Consider the following 19,860-nt stretch of genomic DNA (forward strand, 5'->3'; position numbering starts at 1 on the left):
ACACGTACAGCCAGGGCCGGGCAGAGGCGGCGCGGCGAGGCCCTCCCCATGCACCTGTCCGCCGAGGCCTGTGTGTTTACATTCCGGCCCCGCCACGCCAGGGGCACGCCCGCACCACTTCCTCCGCCTTCCCTTCACCTCAACCCCTCCCCTGTTTGTTCCCTTGCCTGTGTGTGTGTGTGTGTGTGTGTGTGTGTGTGTGAGAGAGAGAGAGAGAGAGAGAGAGAGAGAGAGAGAGAGAGAGAGAGAGAGAGAGAGAGAGAGAGAGAGAGAGAGAGAGAGAGAGAGAGAGAGAGAGAGAGAGAGAGAGAGAGAGAGAGAGATATATATATATATATAAATATATATATATATAAATATATATATATATATATATATATAAATATATATATAAATAAAAAAAAATATATATATATATATATATATATATATATATATATATATATATATATATATATATATAAAGGCCATCGCTTGCAGCGACTGCCCTGCATCACCCAGCAACTGGAAGTACGGAGCGCTGCGCAGAAACTCAGGTCATTTGGACTTACTCTTGAACATTTCGGCCCCCAATCACACTCATTTGACAAGGCTTTCGTAGGTGTTTGGGGCGTTCCTAGAAGTACGTTTATGACCTCGGTAGTAGTTTGATCCTTCTTCTTTACCATGGACGTTAAAGAACACTCATGAAAACCTGGACTAATCTCCTTTTGGGCCTTTGTAAACAGTTGATGTAAGGGGTGGAAGCGTCTGAGGGTCATATTCTTAAGCTTTTCGATCCCACAGCACACACACGTTTGACAAGACTTTCGGAGGTGTTTGGGACATATCTAGAGGTACGTTCATGACCCTGGTGGTAGTCCAATTCTTCCACTGTGCCATGAACGTAAAAATACACTCATGCAGACCCTGTTAATCTCCTTTTAGGCCTTTGTAAACAGTTGACGTGAGAGGAGCGTGAGGTGGAAGCGTCTGAAAATACCAACCAAACACCTGTCGCTCTCCTTTAGGCCGCCGCTGCCGCTGCTGCTGGAAATGGTCGTGTTAGTGCAGGACAGCGACCCGGGTGACCGATCGGCAGGCGGGTCATTCGTCATGGGAGATAGACGGAGCCGCTGTGCCCGCGAGATGAAACACGAGTCATTGATTTAGTCGTTTGTTAGGAAGCCTTCACTCGCCCTTGCTCTTTCGTTGTCACCTAAAGTGTTATGGGTGAGAAATGAAGGTAAACCGTAAACAGCATATATTAAAGGATACAGCAGAGGCCATTGATTGTGTTAGTCGTTTACGAGGAAGCATTCACCCTCGTCACTGCCCTTTCCTCGTCTCCTAAAGTGCTATGGCGTAAGAAATAAAGTAGAATTGTTAGCGACGTATATAAAAGATTAAAGCAGAGGTCATTGGTTTGGTTAGTCGTTTCCCAGGAAGCCTTCGCCCTCGCCCTTGCCTCGTCACCTAAAGTGTTATGGGGTAAGAAATGAAGGTAAACCTTAAACCGCATATATAAAAGGTTACAGCAGAGGTCATTGATTGGGTTAGTTTTTTACCAGGAGCCTCCACCCTCGCCCTTGCCCTTTTCTTCTCGCCCTAAATGTTCTGGGTTAAGAAATAAAGATGAACCGTGAGCAATATATAGGAAAGATTACAGCAGAGGTCATTGATTGGGTTAGTTGTTTACCAGGAGCCTCCACCCTCGCCCTTGCCCTTTTCTTCTCGCCCTAAATGTTCTGGGGTGAGAAATAAAGATGAACCGTGAGCAGCATATAAAAATGACTACAGCAGAGGTCATGGATTTGGTTAGTTGTTTACCAGGAAGCATTCACCCTGGGGTGAGAAATAAAGATGAACCGTGAGCAATATATAGAAAAATTACAGCAGAGGTCATTGATAGGGTTAGTCGTTTATTTATTTATTTATTTACAGGAAGGGAGTCAACTCAAGGGCAACAAAAAAGTGTAGAAAAAAAGCCCGCTAATCGCTGCTCCCACACCCCCGCCCTTGCCCTTTCGTGGCCATCCAAAATATTATGTAAGGCAGTAAAGTTGAGAGCATCCGCTATAGCTGGGCGTGGCCTCGGTGCTCATCTCCGTCACATTAGCCTTTGAGCCTGTGGTGGGTGAGAAAATATTATGTGGTGAGGAAAAATGGACAACCCTTAACGTAAACGACGTAGAAGATAAGAACAAAGACCATTTATCTTTTATTCACTTACCATTGTCCAGGAAGCCCTCGCCCTCGCCCTTCCCTCGTCACCTAAAATGGGATGTGGGTGGGACAAGAAAATTATAACGTGTAATCAACGAGAAACATAACAGCCGAGGCCACTCCAGTCACGACTATTCATAAACTATCAGCATCATGGCGGCATTATAACCTTTCCAGACACAGAGATAAAATTTCTAACCGAGGGAGTATTTTTTTCTTTTCTTTTTTCTTCTTTTTGCTTGCTTGGCTGATGCTGCCCCACGGAGCCCATCTTTGATCCTCTTTAGAGCAAGCATCGAGAGTCTGGGTTGATAGCTCACTCTAACCGCTCAGCCACCGCCTTTGTACCCTTCAGTAGATGTCTATTATCAAATGTCACACGGCCACACTTCTGTCAAGCGTTGCTCTTCTATTCTAAGACACCGGTGAAAGCACAGAGAAGGGGAGGAGGAGAGGAAACTGAGGCGAGGGTTGGATGTAAAGAGATCAGAAGAGTTCAGACGAAAGGATTGGCGGTTCGAGGAAAGGAAGGCGAGCTGGAGGTGAAGGAACAAGAGCTGGGACTGACCATTGAAGGCAGGACGGAGGGTGAGCAGAGAGGTAGCGGAATAAAGTGTGGGAGGCGGTAGGGAGAACAGACAGAAGAGGCCAGAAAAAGAGGAAAGGGCCATGAGGTAAGGAAGGCTAGCTGGAGGTGAAGGAACAAGAGCTGGGACTGACCATTGGAGGCAGAACGGAGGGTAAGCAAAGAGGCAGTAAGGAGGAGAGGTAGAAGAGGGTAGAAAAAAAAAAGGAAAGGAAAGGGACGTGAGCGATGAGGGCAGTAGAGGACCCAAGGGAGGAGTTGCCAAATGCGGGTGCCTGCTGTGTAGTGCCGAAGCGAAACGGAGATAAGGCAAAGGAGTGACTCAAGTATTTCGAGGCTGACATATCCTCACACACATGGTAAGGCTTTCGTGGGAGTTGTGTTAGTAGTTGTGGGAGTTTAACAAGGCTTCCGCACTATGTATGTGGAAAAGTGCCTATATTCTCAAACATTTCGGGGCTCACACACTCACATTTGGCAAGGCTTTCGTGGAGGTTATGTTAGTAGTATTTCCATGGGTAGTATTATGAGCCTGGTGATAGTTTGACAAGGCTACTGTACCATGAGATTGAAAAAGCCAATAGTGTCAAACATTTCACGATTCACACATTAGATAACACTTTGGTAGAGGTCATGTTAGTAGTATTTCCATGGGTAGTTTTATGAGCCTAGTGAGAGTTTGCCAAGGCTTCTGGACCATGAACGTGAAGAAACACTCATGAGAACCCGACTAATCTCCTTTGTAGCCTTTGGAAATAGTTGTGAGAGCTGAAAGAATCTGAGAGTGAGTTTGAGATTGAAAAATGCTGATAAAAGGTAGATAGATAAATAGAACAGAGGAAAGTAAATATAGAAGAGGAATACACTGAAAACGGATACACTGAGAAGGGAGAAGGGCCGAGGAGGGAAGGGAAGGATGAATCAGAGACTTAGTAAAGAGAAGCTGGGGAGACTAAATAGCTTGCCTGTGAGGAAAAATAAAAAGCCGGGACCAAAACCGTAGAGCAGAGGGGAGTGAATGGAGAAGAGGGAAAGGATGAGGATGAGGGTGGATGTGTGGGTAGAGGAGAGAGGGATGAGAAGGGGAAGAACGAGTCAGAGGTTATATAAGGAAAGGAGTTAAGTTAGGTAAGGTGTTAGGTAAGGTTAGGTAAGGTTAGGTTGGCCTGCCTGCCTGCTTGCTAGATTAGGTTAAGGTAGGTTAGGTTAGGATAGGTGTTAGGTTAGGTATAGAATCGTCCCCCTCACATCCTCAACCTTACCTGCTCTCTCTCCCTCTTTTTCCTGTTAAAAGAAATGTGCTGAGACTAAAATTATCAAGAGGTGAGTAAATGTAAAGAAGGAAATGGATGAGGATAAAGGGGATGGGAAGGGGAAAAAATGAGTTAGTTAGAATGAATGACCTTCTGTTGAAAAAATGTGCTGATAGTAAAATTATCAAGAGACTAGTAAATGTAGAGAAGGAAATGGATGAGGATACAGGGGATGGGAAGGGGAAATAATGAGTTAGGGGTTACATAAGGGAAGGAGGTTAAGAAGGAATGACCTCCTGTGGAAAAAATGTGCTGAGAGTAATATTTTCAAGAAGTGTAGTAAATATAGAAAGGAAATGGATGAGGATGACGGGGATGGGAAGGGGAAGGAATGAGTTAGAGTTTACATAAGGAAGGAAGGTTAAGGATGAATGACCTGTTAAAAAATGGGATTAGAGTAATATTATAGAGCGATTAGGAATTATAGAAAAGAAAATGGATGAGGATTATGGGGATGGGAAGGGGAAGGAATGAGTTAGAGGTTACATAGGGAACGGAGGTTAAAGATGAATGACCTGTTAAAGTAAATTGGCTTAGAGTGACATTACGGAGAGGTTAGGAAATGTAGAAAAGGAGATGGATGAGGGAGAGATAGGACATGTAGGGAAGAGGGCTTGGGTGAAGGGAAGGAGGAATTACAGATTAGCGAAGGGGGGAGAATGAATGCCAAAGAGGGTAGGAAATGTAGGGGATATTGCTGAGGATAGGAAGGGTTATGCTGGAAAAGAGGAGAGACGGGTGAGGAAGGAAGGAGGAGGAATTAGAACTTAGGGAAGGAAAGGGAAGGAATATAAAAATGAGAGAAAAATATGATAAAAGTAGAATTATCAGGTGGTAGAAAATGTAGAAAAGGAAATTGAATGAGGAGGAAAATGACTGAAAGGGAAAGGGAATATGAGTTTAAGGAAAGGAGAGGTAAGTGGAGAGAACAAGATGTGATGATATTAAAATATAAAAACTGATGGAAATGAAGAAAAGAAATGGGATAGGATGAAGAGGACAAGTGGATAAAGGAGGAGAGGAGGAGGAGGAGAAGGAGGAATTACAGTAGGGAAAAGAAGGGAAGGGAAAAGGTGAGGAAAGAGCATCACGGAGTCTGGTGGCGGGTGGGTGAGGAGGTGGGTGGGTGGGCGGGAGCGAGGAAAGGGAAGGAGTAATCAGAGCTAAGAGAAAGGAAGGCGGAGAAATGGCATCACGGAGACGAGTGGGCGGGCGAGAGGGTAGGTAGTGGGGGTTGTGGGTGGGGTTGTTGGTAGGTAAGGGAGAGGAAGGAGGAGGAATAAGAGCCAAGGAAGGAGGAGGAGAAGAAACGGCATCAGGAAGAAGAGAAGGAGAGTGGGAGGGTAGTTTGGGTCGGTAAGTGGGTGGTAGATGGGGTGGTAGATGGGTGGTGGCGGGGTTAGTGGGTGTTGGGTGAGTGGGGGAAGAGAAAGGATTGGCATCGGGAACTGAAAACGATATAGAAGAAGAAGAAGAAAAAAAAAAGAATTAAAAAAAGAAAAAGAAGAAGAAAAGGAAGAAGAAGAAGAAGAAAAGAAGAAGAAGAAGAAGAAAAGAAGAGAAGGAAGAAGAAAGGAAGGTTAAATAAAAGGTTTGGGAGAAGAGAAGCAGGAGAGAAGGAAGAGAGGAGAAGGAGAAGAAGGTGCAGGAGAAGAAAGAGAAGGAAATGAAGAAAATGTGGAGGAGTCTGATAAGGAGGAGGCTGAGGACGTAGAATGGAAAAAAAGGAGAAGGATTAATCAGAGTTAAGGAAGGGAAGGAATGGAAGGGAAGGTGGAAAGTCAGAGTTGTGGGTGGGCGTTAATGGGTGGATGGGTAGTGGAGGGGGTAGAGAGGGTGGGAGGTGGGTGGGTGGCGGGGGGCAGCGGGGAGGCAGGGGGCAGGCAGCCAGGCAGGCAGGCAGAGACACCGTGCAGGTGGAGCAAGACGGTCTCCGGCAGCCTCACGTCACTGACGATTTTAAACCTTGTTGTTTACGTCTTGGCCTATTGCGCCGGTAGGCTTCTTCCCGGTGGATCCTGATGGTCGGTCCAAGGCTTCTTCCCGGTGGGTCCTGATGGTCGGCCCAGCCTGTCCTGGCGCTGGCGAGTGTTTATAGTGGCGCCATCTTGCATTGGCTCATGCTGCCTCCCGGAACTCATCTTTAATCCTAGAATCTAGAGTCCGGGTTGATAGGTGGTCTTCTGGACAGCATGTGGGTAGTTTTAAGCCACTCGGCGGCGGCTGAAAATCCCAGCTTGGTGGCACCGGTCGGGATTGAACTGCGTCCTCCTGAACGCGGGGGCCGTCTCGCTATCCGTTCAGCCACCGCCTCCCTGAACCTGTTCTGCTTACCGTCTCTCTCGCTGGAATATATTAGATTATGTTAGGTTAAGTGAGGATAGGTTAAGGTAGTTTAGGTAAGGTAAAGCTAGGTTAAGATAGGTTAGCTTAGGTAAGGCTCGGCAATGTTAGGTTAGGTTAGGGAAGGCTGGTGCTAGGTGAGGTTAGGTAAGGTTAGGAAAGCTAGGTAAGGTTAGATGTGGTTAAGTAAGGCTAGGATAAGCTAGGTTAGGTAGGGATAGGAAGCTAGGTAAGGTTAAATGTGTTTAAAGGCAAGGATAAACTAGGTTAGGTTAGGTTAGGAAAGTTAGGTAAGGTTAGATGTGGTTAAGTAAGGCCAGGATAAGCTAGGTTAGGTTAGGTTAAGCGAAGGCGTCCTCTTACACCCTTACCCTCTCCTCTCTCTCGCCCTTGCCCTCTCGTTAAGATAGATTAGGTTAGGTTAGGTCTTTGTGCATTTCTCTAGCCTCCTGTCACACCCATTGCCTTCCCTCCCCTCGTCTCCCCTCTCCCTCGTCTCCCCCTCTCCTCGCCCTCTCCCTCTCCCTCTTGCCCTCTCGCCAAGATAAATTAGGTTGCTAGGTTAGGTAAGGCTTGGCAAAGTTAGGTTAGGTAAGTCGTCCCTCTCACCCTCCCTCTCTCTCGCCCTTGCCCTGTCGCTAAGATAGATTAGGTTGCTAGGTCAGGTCAGGTAAGGCAGAGTTGTTAGGTCTCGTGCATTCCTCTGACCTCCTCTCACACCCTCCCTCGCCCTCTCCTCTCTCTCCTTCTTTGCCCAGACATTAGACGTTTTCAAATTTAATCAGATAAATTAAGTTCTAATAACGTCAAGGGAGGAAGGAGGCAGGAGGGCGCGGCAGGAAAGCAAAGCAGAGGAATGGCAGGGGAGGAAGTGAGACAGGGTTGGTGAGGTAGGGTTAAAGAATGGAAGCAGAGGAATGGCAGGGGAGGAGATAGGGTTGGTGAGGTAGGGTTAACGAATGGAAGCAGAGGAATGGCAGGGGGCGGAAGGATGACAGGAAGGGTGCGCAGGGGAAGGAAAACAGAGGAATGGAAAGGGAAGGAAGGAATCCAGGAGGGCGTGGCAGGGGAAAGAAAGAAGGAGGCAAAGGAATGGCAAGGGAAGGAAGGCAGAGACGGGGTGGCGAGGGAAGGGACACAGAGGAATGGCACGCACGTCACGCACGCTACTGCTTCTTGGCGGAGCGGCTGCCTGACTTCCTGATTGTCACCGGCAAATTTAACCTAATGGAGAACGACCAGTACCACTTCCATTTCATAATTGCAATTACAATTTCAAATTATCTTATTCTTTAATTAACTACAATTACAATTACTTAATATAATTGCATTTTCAATTACAATTACATAAAAATGTAATTAATTACTTTTCAGTTAACTACAATTACAATTATTCCAACCCTGGGGAAGGGGAAGGGAAGCAGAGGCATGGCAGGGGAATTATAACAAGTCACGCATTGTGTGGACGCTGCTTTAGAGGGAAGAAAACATGTCCTTTCATGGATCTCAATAACATGCGCGAGAAGATAATTATATGCATCCTTATGTTCACATTACTGTTGCAGATTCGCGGCAATATGATGCTGAGGTTTCTGGGAGACGATGGCGGCCGCAGTTTTCTTAATATCAAGCGACAATGTCAGGAAACAGGGGAGGAGGCGCGTGAAGTCGTCAGAGTTCAACAGCAGGTGCCACCCAGGTCTTGGGTGCCACCAGCGCTACACTCAGGCGGGTGCAATGTCAACACCAGGATACCTAAATACGCCAATGCAAAACAGAGCAGACGTGGTCAATCGGCGCCCTGATGATCGACCGAGAGCCCCCATGGCCTGCCCCCAACGCAGCATCTACCGCTTCCTTGGCGTGGCTGAGGACGCGCCCTTCGCCGAGGTGAAGAAGGCCTACCACAAGGCGGCCCTGCGGCTTCACCCCGACAAAAACCCGGACAATATTAAGGCTGCCACCAAGCAGTTCCAGGCACTACAGTCTGCCTTCAGGGTGCTGAAGGAGCGGGAGGAGAGGGGCCTGCCGCGGACGAAGGAGGGTTGTGGAAGCCTGGGTGCACCAAGTGCTTCAGGAGGAAAGCTCAGCGGGCTGAGGGCGGGCAGGAGGCCCCTCGGAAAGAGAAGAAGTCGTCGAAGAAAGGGGGCTGCGGGAGGCCCGGATGCACCAAGTGTTTCGGAAAGGAAGGGGGTCAGAGCGAGGCCCCGCCGAGAGAGAAAAAGAAGCAAAAGAAGGAGCCCAAGAAGCGCCCCAAGGGGAGCGCGGAGACAGAATTTGAGCGGGAAAAGGGCGAGCCGATCGGAAGTACTGGAGACATCGCTGGCGCAAGGAGAGGGAGGAGGAGGAGGAGCGTCGCTGGCTGGAGGAGGAGGAGGAGAGGATGGAGCAGGAGAGGAGTACAGACAGATGCTGTACGAGCAGGAGAGGGAGAGGCAGAACAGGAACGTATCCTTCAGCAGGAGGAGTTGAAGAGGTTTGTTGAACACCGGAACCGCCTGCTGCGAGAGCAAGAGGAGGAGGAGAAAAAGAGACGGGCGAGGGAGAGAGCGGAGGACAGAAAGGAGGCCAAACGGAGACGTGAAGAGGAGAAGTGGGAGCAGTATCTTGAACTGCGAGCCAGCTGGCTGGGAGAGAGGCCGGGGGAGAACATGGCGGAGGTCAGGGCGCAGTTTCGCGGCCCAAGAGACGGTGAGGCGGGATGCCGAGAGGATCAAGCAACGGAGGAAAGGATGTATAAAGAGACCGGCTGGCGGCTTGAGCAGTTTGTTAGGCCTATTCTACTGAGGGTGAAGGAGCGAGGGAAGGAGGAGCAGTCGGCGCCAGAAGCGAAGAGTGCCAAACGATGCACTAAGCACCTCACCCGCCCTGCCCGGCAGCGCTATGGCCTTGAAAAAGAAAAGTAAAACAAGTAAAAAAAAAAAAAAAATTAAAACTGCAAAAACAAACAAAAAGATATGACCAAAAAAAATGTGTGCAAGGTTTTACAACTTGGTTAAGTTTCAGTTCAGTTTAACTTTAATTTAAATAAGGATTTAAGTTTAACGTTGAAAAGGAGCAAGGATTCCACTCACAACAGTCGGCCGGCGATTTAAGAAAATCTTGTAAAAGGCCGAAAACAACGTTGCCAACTGCACAAACAATATGACTGTAAATGTGTGTGTGTGTGTATGTGTGTGTGTGTGTGTGTGTGTGTGTTTGGGAGAGGGGAAGACCACAACAACGGAAGGGTATCAAAATAAAAGTAATGGAAGGGATGAAGACCCTGGCTTAGTGGCCCGGATTCCATGTAGCTACACCCTGGCTTAACTGCCTGGTGGGATGCTGACCCTGGCTTAACTGCCTGGGTGGGATGCTGACCTTGGCTTAATTGTCTGGTGGATGCTGACCTTGGCTTAACTGCCTGGGTGGATGCTGACCTGGCTTAACTGCCTGGGTGGGATGCTGACCTGGCTTAACTGTCTGGGTGGGATGCTGCCCTTGGCTTAACTGCCTGGGTGGGATGCTGACCTTGGCTTAACTGCCTGGGTGGATGCTGACCTTGGCTTAACTGCCTGGTGGGATGCTGACCTTGGCTTAACTGCCTGGGTGGGATGCTGACCTTCGCTTAACTGCCTGGGTGGGATGCTGACCTTGGCTTAACTGCCTGGGTGGGATGCTGACCTTGGCTTAACTGCCTGGGTGGATGCTGACCTGGCTTAACTGCCTGGGTGGATGCTGACCTTGGCTTAACTGCCTGGGTGGGATGCTGACCTGGCTTAACTGCCTGGTGGGATGCTGACCTGGCTTAACTGCCTGGGTGGGATGCTGACCTTGGCTTAACTGCCTGGGTGGGATGCTGACCCTGGCTTAACTGCCTGGGTGGGATGCTGACCTTGGCTTAACTGCCTGGGTGGGATGCTGACCTGGCTTAACTGCCTGGGTGGGATGCTGACCTGGCTTAACTGCCTGGGTGGATGCTGACCCTGGCTTAACTGCCTGGGTGGGATGCTGACCTTGGCTTAACTGCCTGGTGGGATGCTGACCCTGGCTTAACTGCCTGGGTGGGATGCTGACCTTGGCTTAACTGCCTAGGGGTGATGCTGACCGTGGCTTAACTGCCTGGGTGGGATGCTGACCTGGCTTAACTGCCTGGTGGGATGCTGACCTGGCTTAACTGCCTGGGTGGGATGCTGACCTGGCTTAACTGCCTGGGTGGGATGCTGACCTTGGCTTAACTGCCTGGGTGGATGCTGACCTGGCTTAACTGCCTGGGTGGGATGCTGACCCTGGCTTAACTGCCTGGTGGGATGCTGACCCTGGCTTAACTGCCTGGGTGATGCTGACCTGGCTTAACTGCCTGGGTGGGATGCTGACCTGGCTTAACTGCATGGTGGGATGCTGACCCTGGCTTAACTGCCTGGGTGGGATGCTGACCCTGGCTTAACTGCCTGGGTGGATGCTGACCTGGCTTAACTGCCTGGTGGGATGCTGACCCTGGCTTAACTGCCTGGTGGATGCTGACCTGGCTTAACTGCCTGGGTGGGATGCTGACCCTGGCTTAACTGCCTGGTGGGATGCTGACCTGGCTTAACTGCCTGGGTGGGATGCTGACCCTGGCTTAACTGCCTGGTGGGATGCTGACCTGGCTTAACTGCCTGGGTGGGATGCTGACCCTGGCTTAACTGCCTGGTGGGATGCTGACCCTGGCTTAACTGCCTGGGTGGGATGCTGACCTGGCTTAACTGCCTGGGTGGGATGCTGACCTGGCTTAACTGCCTGGTGGATGCTGACCCTGGCTTAACTGCATGGTGGGATGCTGACCCTGGCTTAACTGCCTGGGTGGGATGCTGACCCTGGCTTAACTGCCTGGTGGGATGCTGACCTGGCTTAACTGCCTGGGTGGATGCTGACCTTGGCTTAACTGTCTGGGTGAGATGCTGACCCTGGCTTAACTGCCTGGGTGGGATGCTGACCCTGGCTGAACTGCCTGGTGGGATGCTGACCCTGGCTTAACTGCCTGGGATGCTGACCTGGCTTAACTGCCTGGGTGGGATGCTGACCTGGCTTAACTGCCTGGGTGGGATGCTGACCCTGGCTTAACTGCCTGGGTGGATGCTGACCCTGGCTTAACTGCCTGGTGGGATGCTGACCTGGCTTAACTGCCTGGTGGGATGCTGACCCTGGCTTAACTGCCTGGGTGGGATGCTGACCCTGGCTTAACTGCCTGGTGGGATGCTGACCTGGCTTAACTGCCTGGGTGGATGCTGACCTGGCTTAACTGCCTGGGTGTGTTGCTGACCCTGGCTTAATTGCCTGGGTGGGATGCTGACCCTGGCTTAACTGCCTGGGTGGGATGCTGACCCTGGCTTAACTGCCTGGGTGGATGATGACCCTGGCTTAACTGCCTGGGTGGGATGCTGACCTGGCTTAACTGCCTGGGATGCTGACCCTGGCTTAACTGCCTGGTGGGATGCTGACCTGGCTTAACTGCCTGGTGGATGCTGACCCTGGCTTAACTGCCTGGGTGGGATGCTGACCCTGGCTTAATTGCCTGGTGGGATGCTGACCTGGCTTAACTGCCTGGGTGGGATGCTGACCCTGGCTTAACTGCCTGGGTGGATGCTGACCTGGCTTAACTGCCTGGTGGGATGCTGACCTGGCTTAACTGCCTGGGATGCTGACCCTGGCTTAACTGCCTGGTGGGATGCTGACCCTGGCTTAATTGCCTGGTGGGATGCTGACCTTGGCTTAACTGCCTGGGTGGGATGCTGACCCTGGCTTAACTGCCTGGGTGATGCTGACCTGGCTTAACTGCCTGGGTGGATGCTGACCTGGTTTAACTGCCGGGTGGGATGCTGACCCTGGCTTAACTGCCTGGGTGGGATGCTGACCCTGGCTTAACTGCCTGGTGGGATGCTGACCCTGGCTTAACTGCCTGGTGGGATGCTGACCCTGGCTTAACTGCCTGGGTGGATGCTGACCCTGGCTTAACTGCCTGGGTGGATGCTGACCTTGGCTTAACTGCCTGGGTGATGCTGACCCGGCTTAACTGCCTGGTGGGATGCTGACCTTGGCTTAACTGCCTGGTGGGATGCTGACCTGGCTTAACTGCCTGTGTGGGATGCTGACCCTGGCTTAACTGCCTGGGTGGGATGCTGACCCTGGCTTAACTGCCTGGTGGGATGCTGACCTGGCTTAACTGCCTGGTGGGATGCTGACCCTGGCTTAACTGCCTGGTGGGATGCTGACCCTGGCTTAACTGCCTGGGTGGGATGCTGACCTGGCTTAACTGCCTGGGTGGATGCTGACCTGGCTTAACTGCCTGGGTGGGATGCTGACCCTGGCTTAACTGCCTGGTGGGATGCTGACCTTGGCTTAACTGCCTGGGTGGATGCTGACCTTGGCTTAACTGCCTGGGTGGGATGCTGACCCTGGCTTAACTGCCTGGGTGGATGCTGACCTGGCTTAACTGCCTGGTGGGATGCTGACCCTGGCTTAACTGCCTGGGTGGATGCTGACCTTGGCTTAACTGCCTGTGGGATGCTGACCTTGGCTTAACTGCCTGGGTGGGATGCTGACCCTGGCTTAACTGCCTGGTGGATGCTGACCTGGCTTAACTGCCTGGGTGGATGCTGACCCTGGCTTAACTGCCTGGGTGGATGCTGACCTTGGCTTAACTGCCTGGGTGGGATGCTGACCCTGGCTTAACTGCCTGGTGGGATGCTGACCTGGCTTAACTGCCTGGTGGGATGCTGACCTGGCTTAACTGCCTGGGTGGATGCTGACCTGGCTTAACTGCCTGGTGGGATGCTGACCCTGGCTTAACTGCCTGGGTGGATGCTGACCTTGGCTTAACTGCCTGGGTGGGATGCTGACCTGGCTTAATTGCCTGGGTGGATGCTGACCTGGCTTAATTGCCTGGTGGATGCTGACCCTGGCTTAATTGCCTGGGTGGGATGCTGACCCTGGCTTAATTGCTTGGGTGGATGCTGACCCTGGCTTAATTGCCTGGGTGGGATGCTGACCCTGGCTTAATTGCTTGGGTGGATGTTGACCCTGGCTTAATTGCTTGGGTGGGATGCTGACCCTGGGTTAATTGCCTGGTGGGATGCTGACCCTGGCTTAATTGCCGGGTGGATGCTTACCCTGGCTTAATTGCCGGGTGGGATGCAGACCTGGCTTAATTGTCTGTTTGGGATGCAGACTTACAATACTTACAAGACTTATACAGACAGACAGGCAGGCAGGAAGCAGACACATAGATAAACACACACACACACACACACACACACACACACACACACACACACACTTACTAACAGACTATTTAACTAACTAAGAAGCAAACACACACACACACACACACACACACACACACACACACACACACACACACACACACACACACACACACACACCTATAAGCCTGTACACCAAGCAGTACTAATCGGAGGTTGTGTCCCGTCTCCTGGCATCTGTTCCCATCTCCTATAATTCCTTCCCCTTCTGTCTCTCTCCGGCATATGACCACAGATGTTGCGCCGACTAAACGAAACTTTCCAACAATAAACATCGTCATACAAACACACCAAAATACATACACACTCAAACATTCCTACATACACAAACACTCACTTGATGCTACTCCCAAAAGCCCATGCACACACACACACACACACACACACACACACACACACACACACACACACACACACACACACACACACACACACACACTCACACCTCTACCTACTTACCTACCTACCAACCTATAGACATACATGCTAACTTTTTACTTCCCCCCCTTCATCCCGCATCTTTCCTTCCTCCCAAAAAATAGAAACGGACTGCTCTTTCACAATTTCAAGGCAGACTAAACTAAGCCTTTCCCTTCCCCTAACCCTTCTCCCCCTCTCTCTACAGTGTTCCGCCTTAGCAAAACAATCTACTTATATACATACATCCTGCCTACGACTTGAACTCTTTCAAGAGGAGGGTATCAGGACACCTCTCCTCCCGAAATTGACCTCTTTTGTTGGACACCTTGACCTCTATCCAATAGCAGTGAGTAACGGGCTTTTTTTTATATTTTTTTATTTATGCCCTTAACCTTACTCTTTAGCTGAAAAAAAAAAAAAAAAATCGCCGGTGTATCCTTAAATACGGCAGTAAAGGAGAGAGTCTACACAAGTATGAAAATGGTGAGAGGGAGAGACTTCTAGCGACCGAGAGCGTATTTCCCTCCCTGGCGCTCCTCCCTCCTTCCCCACACGCCCCCCCCCACACGCCTCCTCCTCCTCCTCCTCCTCCTCCTCCTCCTCCTCTTCCTCCTCCAGATACCAGGCCGCCACGAAGCCATTCGAGAAGTAAAATATTGCCACTACTTCTCTATCTACCTTAGGCTCCTCCTCCTCCTCCTCCTCCTTTCCTGCTCCTCCTCCTCCTCCTCCTCCACCTCCTCCCTCTCCTTCCTGCTCCCCTTTCTTCTTTCTCGTTCTCTCTCTCTCTCTCTCTCTCACACACACACACACACACACACACACACACACACACACACACACACACACACACGTTGGATGTTCTTACAATATCAAGTTAATGAGGAGGTTGAGGCTTGGTAGCAATTAATGACAAGATTAATTAAAAGTAACGATTATTAAAGGAGAAAATGATCTGTGCGGGGAATTAGTGCGAGGCAGAGAGAGAAAGTGAGGGTGAAACAGACGGACAGAAACAGAGAGAGAGAGAGAGAGAGAGAGAGAGAGAGAGAGAGAGAGAGAGAGAGAGAGAGAGAGAGAGAGAGAGAGAGAGAGAGAGAGAGAGAGAGACATTCATCCATAGATATCATAATCATACTGTCTATTTTTTCTTCATTTTTTTCATGTATCTCACTTTTTCTTTTCCATTATCTTTATTTTTTTCTTCATTTCTTCAGGTATCTCATTTTTTTCTTTTCTTTTCCATCAACATTATTATTATATTGTGTTTTTCTTCATTTCTTCAAGTATCTCATATTTTTCTTCTTTTCATTAACATCATAATTATACTGTCCTTATTTTTATTTTATTTCTTCAAGTATCGCATTTGCTTGCTTCAGAATACCCAGAAATATGTATACCCTGTAAACACCAATTTCATCCGGTAAAAGGAAGAGAATGGGAGCACAAGTTAAAGTGAAGAATGGTCTCAGTAATACAGGTTGACGATCAGCGAGTGGCCCAGGTGGCGGCCGTGATAGGGGAGCGATAGCCGGTTCTGTGAGGCCCTAGTCATTTTCCCGGAGAGAGAGAGAGAGAGAGAGAGAGAGAGAGAGAGAGAGAGAGAGAGAGAGAGAGAGAGAGAGAGAGAGAGAGAGAGAGAGAGAGAGAGAGAGAGAGAGAGAGAGAGAGAGAGAGAGAGAGAGAGAGAGAGAGAGAGAGAGAGAGAGAGAGAGAGAGCAGGTACCGGACCAACACACACACACACACACACACACACACACACACACACACACACACACACACACACACACACACACACACACACACACACACAGCAGTTCTTTGTTCGCCTCTCAGCCACTCGAAATAACGCCGCGAAATGACCTTCCAACTGTGAGTGAGTGGACGGAAAAGGGAAAGACTGATGCTACTGTTACGACTTCCGCTGCTACTACTACTACTACTACTACTACTACTACTACTACTGCTACTACTACTACTACACAACACAACATAAATGATACCTCCACCCATGTTTATTTTCCCGACACATAATCATGGAGGGCTCCATAGCTTGGAGGTCATTAGCCCCAACTCTGTTCGCTAATGACTGTGGCATCCAACCATATCACTAATACTACCTGACACTAAATCACCTATCATCTATTACGTCCAGATCCCCCTTTCCTTCCCTACTCAAGTCACTCCCGACCCACCCTAATGTCACTCTCCACCACTGTGGCTTCATAGTCCATATTGAGATGGTGGTGGCTTTGGGCTAGAGTGTCTGGTGCCACTGAGACATAGGATGGCCGACCTGAGCAGGGAGAACGAGAGGCGACACCTCATCCAGGCGACAACGTGGCTCCTTGGCTGTTGCTTCTTTTCTGAGATTAGTTCCGCGAGGCGTGTGTAGAAGCATTGGGCCCTGGGACCCATCCCGCCGGATGTGGTGAAGACGAGGGGGGTGAAGCTGCCCTGATCCACATGTTGGATTCTTTCACCGTATGCCCTTGTCTTCTCCTGCTCGTTCCTGTGGTGGGCGGCTTGCAGGGCAGCTCACGGTGACAGGCAGCCATCGGGTCGAATATGCGGATGTCCATGAACGCCTGCTGTCCGCGCACCCAGAATCCGCGGGCACTTACATCAACCCGTGCCTCCTGTGAGGTATTGGCTGTCCTGTACCGAAGGTGTTCGCCGTCCAGGGAAGCAGTGCCGGCTCGGTAGTGACGTCTTGGCATACCTCCCCAAGCAGGCTGGCTGTCAGATCCCTCACTTCATCGTGTCGAATACAGACGAAGCCTCCTGTTTTACATGTCCTGGTGTGGGTGACATCATTTGGTGATCCACATGCACAGAGATCAGGCAGTCCCTCAATCGGCCAGCCATATCTCAGAGCAATGGCGTCGACAAATTCTGGTGTGTTGAGGCTGAAGCCCGTTGCTCTGATTGGTAATGACGTTAGCCAGTGAGAGGCGCCTGCCTCCTGTGCGGTGTGTATTTTTCACCCATTTCTGTGGACAGGTGGTGTAAGACGGTCCAGCTCGTCTTTTGGGCCTGTTGCCTTTCTTCTGAGATTTTTTTTAATATCTCTTATTTCTGTTTGGTCTATCTCGCCCTCTGCCTCCTGAGCGATGATCCTGTTGATGAGTGACCTGGTAAGGCTGATGGAGTTTTGGTTCTCCTTATCTGCCAGCTTCTCAGGGTTGGTGATCCCCATCCCACCCAGTCTTGGGGGAAGTGCTAGCATATCCCTCTCTTCCTCCCCCAAAGCATGATATTTCACCAGCGCCGGCAAGAATACATTCTTGACGGCATTTTCCAGTGGTCGGAGGAGTGGACTGATGCCGGGGATGGTGCGCATCAGAACGTCCACCGATGTTGGATGCCGTGGTGTACGCTGAATAGGCAGCGTGTGGCTCAGTCTTGGCAATGGCAGACAAAGCTTCTATTTCCTTCACCCATTCAGCTACTTTGTCTCCCACGTACTCCTTCTTATATACCTCTGTCCCGATCACTGCACCTAAGTGTCGTTGTCCGTCTTTTGTCACAATGACGCCACTTCCTCTAAAAGTTTCTGCGGCATGGTCATAATGTTCAGGTTTGACAATAAGGACAGACTTGGTGGCGTTAGGGATGTATCCTATCTCAGGGCCGGCGGTGTTCACAGTGTCCCACCACCCTTTTAAGTCTGAGATTTTACCAGCACCTGAGAGGTCATCCGCATAAGCCACCTGTTTCACCAGTGTTTCTGCGAACGCGATTTCATTTTGGAGGACTGATAGGCCCAGGGCGTACATAGCCATGGCTATTGGGTCACCTTGTGTTGTTCCCTCAGATGATTTTAACACTTTCACCTTTCCACTGTGGCTATTTATGTATAAGTCAGTCGGTATGTATAGGTATTTTCGACATACATAGCTGCTTAGGCACTTGGTTTTAATGTTATGTATCATAGTCTTTCTATTTATTGTGTTGAAGGCATTTTTGGCGTCAACAAGAAGCACTGCTTCGCACTCCACGTGGTCGAATATCTCCCGCATGGCATGGACTGCTGCTTCTCCTCCTGCCTGCTGCCCCGCACAAACTTGGAGGTTCCCTGCTGCCATTCTCACATCTTCTTTGACGACAGCCATGATGCATTTGCCCACGATGCGCCGCAGGACTTCTCCGACTCCTATAGGCCTGCATCCCGGCCTCTTGTCCAGGGGAATGAGGCGGCATGCCGTCAGGGCGTCCACATAGTGGCAGCTGGAGGAGGCGAGTTTTCTTGCCAGTGCTGCAATAGTGTTGCGCAAGTCACCAGCTGCATTGCCAGTTGGCGCTGCTCAGCAAGCTTCGCCATCCCCTGCATCAAGTCCTGAGGGCCCTGCGCTGCCACGAGTCTGAGGGCCTTCTTCCACACCATCTCTCCTGTTATCCTTTCGTATATAACTGGATTCGGTGGTTGGTGACATCCTGCCAGTCTCAGTCCCTTCAGGTCACTCGGTGGAGGATGTTTTTCCTTGAGTTGACTGATCGTGTCCCTGGTGAGTGGAAGCACACTACTACTACTACTACTACTACTACTACTACTGCTACTACTGCTACTACTACTACTACTACTACTACTACTACTACTACTACTACTACTACTACTACTACTACTACTACTACTACTACTACTACTACTACTACTACTACTACTACTACTACTACTACTACTACTACTACTGCTACTTTTTTTTTTAACGGGCCTCCATCTATTAGAGTTGCGTTGTGAGCGGTATATTCTCTCATATCCTTTCACAAAGCAATTCATTGGCTTCACCGCCAATGACTGGCCGACAACCATCTTTATTTAATATTACAAACTTTACTAAACATTTTATTTTGTTAACAGAGCTTGTGGTTGATACGACTATCAACCACCGTCGCCTCAAAGTCCAGGTCAGCAATGCGGGTGGTTTTGGGTGCAGGTGACCTGGTTCCTCCCCGGCAGGCCAAGGCTGACCTCAGGAGGGAGAAGGACAGCCTGCATCTCATCCAGGCGACCACACTGCTTCTTGGCTGTTGTTTCTTATTCGCCAGTGTTTCGGCGAGTCTTGCGTAGAAGCTCTGCGCCCTTGGTCCCATCCTTCCTGCCGTCGTGAATACTACCAGGGTGAAGGAGCCCTGGTCCACATTCTGTATTCTTTCTTCATATGCTCTGTTCTTCTCTTGTTCGTTTCTTCTGTGGACTGCTACTACTACTACTACTACTACTACTACTACTACTACTACATAAATGATACCTCCACCCATGTTTATTTTCCCGACACACAATCATGGAGGGCTCCATAGCTTGGAGGTCATTAGCCCCAACTCTGTTCGCTAATGACTACTACTACTACTACTACTACTACTACTACTACTACTACTACTACTATTACTACTACTACTACTACTACTACTACTACTACTACTGCTACTACTATTACTACTACTACTACTGTTTCTCTATTTATTTTCTCCTTCCACCCCATCCCTGACTCTCCTTCCCTTTATTCCGCGACCTGTATAGAGAGTCAGAGAAGGTTATGCAGTACCCTTTACCGCCGCCAGAGGGCTTTACGGGCGGCAGGAAGCTGAGAAAGGAGCGGCGAACTTCTACGAATAGGGACGTTAGTTGCAGGAGTGAGTTGAATGTGAAGAACAACGAGAGGAGCTTGCTCTTTATGGGACAGGCTCATTCTTTCCCTTTCCACGGCTG

This window comes from Eriocheir sinensis, unplaced genomic scaffold (genome assembly GCF_024679095.1).
Source record: "Eriocheir sinensis breed Jianghai 21 unplaced genomic scaffold, ASM2467909v1 Scaffold372, whole genome shotgun sequence".
Lineage (NCBI taxonomy): Eukaryota > Metazoa > Arthropoda > Malacostraca > Decapoda > Varunidae > Eriocheir > Eriocheir sinensis.